Consider the following 7,783-nt stretch of genomic DNA (forward strand, 5'->3'; position numbering starts at 1 on the left):
GTTAATTTAACACTGGAGATTTTGCTGTGTAGAATCACATTAACCATCAATCACTGTTAAAATTTAGAAACCGAAAGCCATTTTTTATTTCTGCATACCTGCTGATATTTTTTTAGTGCTTTTAGAGGGCTTTGATGTGGCAGCCATCACAATTGCCTGTTTTCCATTAGTACCTACCCCTGTTTTTCCAGTAGGTTATAGTACCATGTAGTTTTTCAGTAACTACTGCACCAAGGTTCCAAGTGATCCAAAGTGATCAGAAAATTTGACATAGACTGAATGCCACCAGGTGGCTGGTCAATGGTGTCACTCGATAAGTTATGAGTGCGCCTCCTTCGTGAAAATCCAAGCCATCATTTTTGAAACTCTGAAATGTTTGAAATAGCGACCAAAATTAACAGCGTGATCCCTGAATTGAACACTAAAGTATAGACTGAGCAGCAGGCATTTTGTCACCTTGACGTCCATGCTTGCTGTGGCATTTATATCACTGGATGCTCGGCTGCATTGCTATAGTGACCCCAGGCACAGTAGGTGATACTCAATTTCAGTGAAAAACTAGATGCCCTAAGTCACGTTAAGCCAATTTGAGTAGGTACAAATGTAAAAATGGCTTAGGGTATGCAATTTATCAGTTCCAAAAAGTACAATTGTAGAAATACCTTGCATCTCCAGAGCCAATCTGAGTCACCATAATTATAGTCTATTTCTTCACCTGGACTTATGTCTCTGCTTGCAAATAAGCATAGATGGGGCTTTCCATTGATATTTAATATTTTCATCTTAGCACTTGGACTGATGTGGTTGTCGTTGACAAGTCTGCCTAATGACCCATCTTCTTGAGATGCATCCACACTGTGGGGTTAGGCAAAAAAGTATTAGCTTAACTAGTTAGGAAGCTTTTTTTTCATAAATCAAAAGCAATGTGTAATTTAATCTTAATCAAACTACACTGATATAATACGCACCACCAGAGTTTTCCATCAAACTTGAATTCAAACATGAACACCTTCAGGCTGTCATGATAAACTCTGTGTCTCCGCTCACATTCTTCTTTTGTTATGAGTTTACCTCTGTATTCCAAAAGAAAGTCTCCTTTTTGGAATGGAACAGTCGTGAAAATGCCCCGACCTGAATTGCAGAGGCATACCAAGTGAGTGACAAAAGACAAAGTGACAAACTCCAAATCTAATCCAAACTAAAGACCAACTTACCTTTGAAGGCATTTATGTAGTGGATATCAAGTCCCAGTTTGTCCCTTCCAGCAGAAACATGACAGACTGCATCCTCCCGTGGAGGAATGCGTCTCCTTCGCATGTTCTCCTGTACGTTTTGATTGGCTGTATTACCAAAGCATATAAAGTATTACGATTATCGTCATCATTGTCATCATCATCAGTAGTAGCAGAACTAGCAGTAGTGTAGTTTACAGCATAAACACAGCTGACTTATTCATAGTGCTAATTTATGCCTTCTTTTGAAATGTTAAAGGCCTAGTACTCAAAATGGCGACATGTGACATTTCTGTAATGGCGACTGCAGAGAGTGATACAAGTACTGAGAAAGCTTAGGCATCAAAACTGTAAGAAGTTTTTTCTTCAGGCATATAAATAAATACACGACTAAATACACTTATACCCTTGCTTTTATTTTAGGGCTGTCAGCAGAATGGACAGACATTGGACAAACTGCCCGAAATTAGCTAACAGCGACATCAGGGATTTTGACTCAGACTGCGCTGGTTTAATTGTTAATCGCGTTAGTCGCGATGTCGGCATTAACACGTTTAAGCCACAATAATGCTTTAACACCGAGTAAATCCTAACACGGGTTAGCCCGCTTTATCGCGTTGACGCGGTTAGTCGTCAGCCCTATTTTATTTACTCAATGACAAACGCTGGGGCCGTTTTACTTCTTCAAAGACTCACTAACAGTCCATAAAGCATAAATTAAACCAGTTTAATATAGGCCTGTGCACCTATAATTTCATATAGTATTAAAGTCATGGTGCATTTTACATTAAAAAAGGCTTACCTTTGTGTTTTTAATCCGTCTTCGTATCCGATTGTTCAGTCTGACGTCACTAGCCGTGTCTGGGTCTAAACTCCGCTGCAGGTCCATATATCAAACGATCACTATGGCATTACTGAGAGTTGAAAAACTGTCTAAAGTCTTTCATCTTTAATAAAATGATCAGCGTTCTGCTCTACCAAGTGTAACAATTGAGTTTAACATCCAGGCATCCATGAAAACGGAATTTATGACATTTAACGGAGTTAGAAGTTAGCAGGGAGTTAGCTCGCTAGCTTCTATCTAAATACAATATAGCATGTCCTGACTGCGGGTTTTGGAAACAAATTAAAACGTACAGCTCTGCTATCACTTCCAACATAAATGAAGACCGAAAACTAAACAGCAGTGACGTTTGTAGGGTTACTGAAGTTGGGCTAGCTGGTATATAATGATGTGCTATGTGACCGCTAGCGACACAGCTATGTTAGCATAATATAAACAAGCTAACTTTTTTTCCACTCGATAAAAATTAACGTGAGTGTTCTCGGTGGTCAGGAACAAATATGGCAGGATGACATTTTAAAAAAAAGTAATTCAGAGTTGAATTTGCAGGACGGATGTGACTCAGCTTTCACTGAAACATGAATGGTAACCAACTAACTTAGAGGCTGCCAGAGTGGTTTTGATGCCCCAAATCATTATTGTCTCTTCATTAACAGAAATAAGAATGGCAGGATGCTGTAAAAGGACCAAACTTCAGCCAGCTGAACAACTGAGATAATCCATCCACAATACGAGGTTAGTCATTCATATACTGCTGCATGGGCTGGGCTGTAGTTACATCCTAAGGTTTTAAAAACTGAGCTTAAATAAATGATTAGCGGTAATAAAAGCCGAGGGAGGTCAACAGGGATCACTGACTGTTTTAGGAGCTTTTTGAGATCAAATAGAAGAAAATACATAACATTAAACATGTTAACAGCACAAAAGCCATATTAAACGCAGACTACTTTAGACCCGGAAGTAGGATTCGTCGCGTCATCACTGAACAACCGGATTGCCGTCGACATACACTTGTTAAAGGGCACGCGCGCGAAAGTTGTGGCGCCGTTTCCTGTAGGTACCGCCTATATATATAGCCTACCAATCACAATGACTTCCGGCCGTGTGTATTGAAAATGTGTATTAAATTGCAGTACCTACACACATCCACTCTAACTCGAAACGTCGCTGTGCAATACACTGGAATACACAAAAATCAGGTGAGGGGTATAGGTGGACTTTTAAGAAAATCAGAAAATCTTTTAATTATAGTTTAATAAATGAATTTACACTACAGTTTAAGCAAATACAGGTCAAAAGATAAATAATGACCTCATAAGAAGTAGAAAAAATTATTATTTAGACACTTAAAAATGCATTTACAAGTCATGTTTTAGGGGGACACATGAATACACAGCAAAAAGTCGAAATGTCCCCGGAGCCCAGGTACAGCGCAGGTCAAATGTCAATCCATACCACATAGACGCACTCACACACACACACACACACACACACACACACACACACACACACACACACACACACACACACATATATATAACATATATAAATATAAATGTTTATCAAATCTTCTCTGATAAACAGGCTGAATTCAACCACATTATGTCCAATATCTTGATCAAACTTTAGCTCGACCCACTTTCAACATGAGCACCTAATGACCCAGAATTCAAAGCACCCTTTCGGGTTGTCAGGGCTTTCAAATAAATAGCAGTGAACTTTAACCCAGTGCTATTTGAGCCTGGTCTGCTGTGCCCAGAGCTGCTGGTTGTGTTTCCGGCCTGCTAATCAGTGAGTGATGTACAGCTGGGGCACTAGGTGAATACACTTAACAAGGTGCTGGGATGGATGTGGGATCTGAGGGAAGACGTGCAAATCAAACAGGCATACCTACCCATATATCTTATTCAAATCTTAACCTGACCTTTGTGTGTGTGTGTGTGTGTGTAATGTTTTTGTTTATTTGTTTTTTGCAAATCAGTGAAAATCCCTGGCATTCTTTTAAAGCAGCGGTCCCCAAACCCGGTACCGGTCCGTGAGTCGTTTGGTACCGGGCCGCGGGAGTTGAGGCTCAGGTGTGAAATGTATAGTTTTCAGGGTTTATATCGGTTTTCAGTGTTATTTTGTTATCGTTTTTATTGTTAACTCTGTTGTCCTGGGTCTTTTCACGTGTGTTATGAATAAATCTTCTTTTTTTCGGTACCGGCACTAGTTTTATTTTGTTGTATTTATCCGCGACACCTTAAACGCCGGTCCGTGAAAATATTGTCGGGCATAAACTGGTCCGTGGCGCAAAAAAGGTTGGGGACCGCTGTTTTAAAGGACTGCCTGCATGTCTGCATCTCAGCATATATTTTAGCGTAACCACTTGGTGGCACTGAACTGAAATTTCTAACGCAGCACATAGTTGCCTTCACGATGCTGAAATGTAAAATTTTGGCCAACACAGAAGTGTAATAAATAAATCACTTATTTTAATTTCATTATGGTTTGAAATGATGAAATATGAGAGGTGTGGCTGCTTCTGCTGACCAGTGGGTGTTTTCACAAAATTGATTTCAAATCACAGAAGTAGGCCTTTCAACCATGTTGGTGCTTGTGGCACCTGTTCTAGCGGTTATTTCATAACTCGTGCATCTTTCTGTGCAGGTTACTGACCAGACTGTTCAAGAAGTCTGGGCTCGAGTTGGTGAGTAAAATTCTAGCATTTTATTACTGATAGCTTTGTCTGCTATGTATTCAGTGGATGCATTGTGAAAGCGTGAGCTGAGCTGGTACTCTATACTTTTAACTAAATACGATCAGCTCGGGCCCCACAAAACTAAAATGGCAATGGCCAGGATTGAGGCCCCGAACTAGTGGCTGGCATCCAGTTTTTATATGCATGGCTGCCTATGATATCACTCAGTTACATGCAAGGCATTGTGATCAGCGCATAAACAGTTGTAGTGTATAAAATACTGCATTGCTGGCATATGCTAATTTTGTCCTTAATAAAAATGTACAAAAAGTAGAAAACAACATTTAGTTGGATGAGCTTTTGTTTAGCTAGAAAGTGTAGTGGGTTTGGTAACTAATTCATCCAGATCTATGATGATCATTTTGATATTAAGGTAGATAAAATGTACCTTATTGGAGCTTCAGGCTGTAGCCTGGACAAATCATTGTGGTCAGCTGGGACGGTTCACTGGCTGAATGGGTGAAGCTTTCAACACTTGACCCTCTCCTTGGGATCACTGCAGGGTCTTCAACTCCAGGAAGGGCAGGGAAAAAAACGGTGTCAGTATCATGTAGTGTGAGATGCCATGTCCAATAACAACGAACAACATAACATCATTTAACCTTTACAACACTTGTATTGATCCATCTGGTTGTTATCACACTGCGATCACAGCTCAGGGCTTGGCTCAGCTCAGCTTCAGGGGCTGTTTGAATCCACCTCACAATATTACTAGAAGACAAAGAGATCTAGCCCTTCTGTTTTTTTAACCCTGTCCTTGGACCATCCTTCTCCCCAGACCACTTTGTCTGTGGAACAGCGGGAAGATGTGTAACTGGCTGTTTCTCTGCGATGACTAAATATACAATGGGAGGTATGAGATAAAATCTTGGCACACTGGAGCAGCATGATTAAGAAAACACCCACACAATCCCCCTGATGATTTTCCAGTGATGCAAGAGAGTCTCTACAGTCATTGTGAACATGCAAAGATGCATTTATTTACTTCTGGGAAGATATGATTCACAATAACTTAATCAAGTGTTTTTCATCTATATTATAATATTCCCATAATAGATGCAGCTTTAGAGCGTGTATTAATGAAGATGCTGATTGATATTTGGACACTTTACCCGTTTAAACATGCAGTCTCAATTAAAACAGAAAGTAGAGCAAAAAAGCACTGATTTGCTTTGAAGTATAGCATTATAACATAGGCTAGAGCTGAGAGAAGTTGACTCCCTGCCTCAGGAGACACGCACCCAGATGGATTCACATACACCCAGATGGCCTGAGTTGTCAGGCTGTTCTGTTGAAAGCTGTTGCTCAGTTCACCTTACTGGATTTATCTTCTACTTGTAAAATCTGAGCCCTGTACTGCATCAGTGAATGTTTTGTTGTTTCTAATGTACAGTAGCTTACAGTCATGATTGTCAATATCAAAGAAAAAAATCAGTGGGTTTGATTGCGCTAACACTGACAGTAGCGATATCTTTAGTTTGTACGGCTTGACTCATTTCCAGAAGCAAATAGAAATATAGAAGGTGACTGCTGTGAAGATGATTATCATGCATATAAAACAATGGAATAAGACAACATACAGAATTATTCCTTTACTTGAAATGAAAACAGTACGAGAGGGATAGTGCCTAAAGCTAACTATCATTTCTCATGTGGCATGTGTCAAACTAACCGTATATACACAAACCAATCAGAGGCACTGCAGGGTGAGCAATAACGCCAGTGTCCCGTGGAGTCTTTTCAAAGTAAAAGCTATCTGGAGCATCACATATTGACTCACAGCTATTTTCACTTTCGGCTTGAAAAAAAAAAGAGAGGTCCAGTGCTTTGTGACCTTATTGTTGTTGATGGCCTGAAGTGACCCTGTTTGGATAAGAAGGTGGAGTGGACAGAACGTGAGAAACAGCTACTGACCATGAGATTTTTTTACTGGGCTTTAGTTTACTTGGGCATTTCCCACAGAAGCAACTGTAGGGACTAACTGTATATAGAGAATGACATGGCTACATTACCCACTACATAGCTACATTACCAACATTACCCACTGGTTTGGGGCTCAGAATCCAGAGGTGATCATATCTGGATGAGAGGATGGAGTGGTAAGTTATCAAGTAATTCTAGCAGGCATGGTTAGGAAGCTTATAACACAAACATTGTAGCTGTAGATGAGAGGTCCACTTCATAGGTTTGAATTAACAGACAGCCATGAATCTGTTTGAAATCAAGAACCATTTTAAAGATAAACTGCTTCCATACTGTTTGAGAGCAGAAAGTCATGCAGATGTAACTACGGAGGATAAGGCTTAGACAGTGGTCAACAATAGCTAGAGAGATATTGATTTCAGCTGTGATTTTTATGCTATAATGATGGCTTTATTAAAAGGAACAAATATTAACGGCAAGTTGTTAACAGGCTGGAAAAAATATGTTCAAGCAGCATCTTGTAGCCTGCAGTCAAACCTTTTCCAATTAGTGTGAGAAAGAGAGCAGCAGGCATAAAAAGAGCGCAATGACATAGCCACAGCCAAAGTTATCAAATTTGCTGTGAACGCTGATAATAGATATGTATGCTTAGGAAAATGGTGCTTTAATAGAGTTTTTAACTGTAGATCTAGAATAGAAAATTGGACATACATTCTAATTGAATACCTGGTTGAAAATGCACCCAGCACACTGTTATAAATCATCTGGAATCAGTTTTCTCAAACTCCTCTCTCCCTCTCGCCCACTTTACAAACACAGAGCAAGGCTTTTTCAGCCTCTGATAAGTGTTAATAAATTACCTGAATTTGAAAATTAATGGCTAGCCGCCTGCTTCAGGGAGATATCATTGTGTTTCATGAATATTTTGATTTTGTGATTAGATCAAAATGCTGTGAATTCCTAAACAGCCCCTATGCACAAGCTCCACTGATCATAAACTCTTCCCTTCTTAAAAAATAATTCATTCCATGGAAATGTGCTGAT

General features: G+C 39.7%; 1 long non-coding RNA gene across 1 annotated transcript; it reads right to left on the minus strand.

Annotated features, from left to right (window-relative positions):
* Nucleotides 1-732: 732 nt before the first annotated feature.
* Nucleotides 733-1,426, minus strand: LOC146622361 (uncharacterized). The gene is made up of 3 exons (XR_014906565.1): nucleotides 1,215-1,426; nucleotides 969-1,131; nucleotides 733-855 (listed from the first exon to the last, which is right to left on the minus strand). It is a non-coding gene; the product is annotated as an uncharacterized LOC146622361 (long non-coding RNA).
* Between the last annotated feature and the right edge of the window lie 6,357 nt (nucleotides 1,427-7,783).

The sequence above is a fragment of the Diplotaxodon limnothrissa genome, linkage group LG11 (assembly GCF_057381915.1).
Source record: "Diplotaxodon limnothrissa isolate DT_005_m linkage group LG11, D_limnothrissa_male_GT1.1, whole genome shotgun sequence".
NCBI classification, from domain to species: Eukaryota; Metazoa; Chordata; class Actinopteri; order Cichliformes; family Cichlidae; genus Diplotaxodon; species Diplotaxodon limnothrissa.